Here is a 1,914-nt window from a genome sequence, read left to right as displayed (position 1 = left end):
TCAGTTCTACCATATTAATATTCTTTATTGAAAAATTTTCCCTTAAAAAAATAGCAAAATGAAAAATGTGATGGCTTTTTGTTTAGCCGGGGTTATTGTACTACATTGTAGTATTACAGTACTGTCAGGGGATGAAGTTCGGGTAAATGTCCTGGTCTTTTTAACCGGTGTAGATCTGAATAGTAAGACTGCATGTCAGTCAAAATATGTTCGGATTCATTCGATTATGGACAAGCCTTTATTGACAGTGTTGGCGTTTTTAATCACTTTTTTCATTTCCTGTAAATACCGTATATAGATTGATATAATTTTCCTATAAATGTTTAGGTTGTTGTGATTTTTGACAGCCAGTTGCATTCAAATGCATGAATAATATTTATGTATATGCTGAAACATTATACGATTCAGTTCAGTTAGTGACATGAACATTATATATTAATGTTAATCTGAAGCTAGTATGACCTTTTAGCAGACTGGTTTACCAAATCAAGAGGATATATTCCAAAGTTACAGTCTTTTAGTTTAAAATTCCCTTTCCGTTTCCAAAGACAGTGTTTCATGGCTGAGCTGCGGTGGAGGGACAGAAAGCAAAGAGGGAAATTCAGATTGAAAAGACTTGTAGATACTGACTTGATATGTCTAGCTTAGTCTGCTGAAACCTCATATTAGATTAACTTTCTTTGATAAACTTATGAATTGCTTTGCCTCCATCATTTACACTGGAAGGGCATTAGAAAGGGATCTCTTACTGGTCAGTATCAACAGCAGGAATGATTACAGCTAGCAAAGCCAATTTCACTGTTCATGTGGGCAACTGAAGATTGATTTTAAACAGACTTGAAAAATGTGAACCTGTCCTGTAACAGCTTGAATGTTTTCCTGTAATGATCTCATCTTGGCACACTGCAGCGGCTAAATCCAGCAGAGAACAAATTTCTAGTGTGTGTAGCCACATCATGAAAGCAAGCTAAGTCAGCTTTACTTATGTGAAAACGTGATGCGATGGCCGAGCACTGCACAATATCAATACACAGAATAAAAACCTGTAATAAAATAAAAGAATAAAATGATTCTAAATGGCCGATATAGACAAACACATCACAAAAACAAAACAGGAAGATTTCACAAATCATAAAGCATTACAACAAATTCGATTTCAATCAGATGTAAAATCCAGACAGAGAGAGAGCTGTTGGTCTTTTCAGTGCTCCACAAAGGGATGTGGTCTCTGCTCTGCTTAATCTCAGAAACATTTACTGCATTGTTTGTCTGCTCTGAGTGGTTAATAGCATCATATGTCTCAGTTATCAATATCATGTGGCTTCAGTTTTATGTGGGAGAGGCCATACAAAGAGGCACAGTTTGGCCATGGTACATTCAGACTGGGGCTTAGATACAAGTGGCATCACTTCATCAAATTTTGTTTTTACAATTAAAACAGAACATCAATCCAGTGCCACAAAATTACCTGTGTGAAACAGGATCTGGGAAGATTTACATCTCACAAAGTATGGACTGAAAGAATATGAAGAATAAAGAATATGTAACCATGACGACAAAATTTCAACTGCTATCTGAGCTAATGTGTATACAAATGTGCATCTACTTATTGGTAGTAACATATCAACATTTTTGAAAGTGGCAATGAATTTGTGAAACATAAATATCAATTTAGTATTAGATATTATCGAGTCATACAGGACATACAGCGTTTGAATCAGAAAATCACAAAGGATTGGGTTATATTGTCTAGTTCTCCATTGACAGCAGCTGTAGGATTTGTTAGAAATCGCACATAACTCTTACATCACAGGAGCAACATAAGCTAAGGCCTGTTTTCTGTTAGTGTGAATGCTCCCTTTAACAAGCCTTTGCGCATGCGGGTTGCGCAGGTCTCCTCGTGATGACAGCAAA

Source organism: Chelmon rostratus, chromosome 5 (assembly GCF_017976325.1).
Source record: "Chelmon rostratus isolate fCheRos1 chromosome 5, fCheRos1.pri, whole genome shotgun sequence".
In the NCBI taxonomy this organism is placed as follows: domain Eukaryota; kingdom Metazoa; phylum Chordata; class Actinopteri; order Chaetodontiformes; family Chaetodontidae; genus Chelmon; species Chelmon rostratus.
This window is presented reverse-complemented; position numbering follows the sequence as displayed.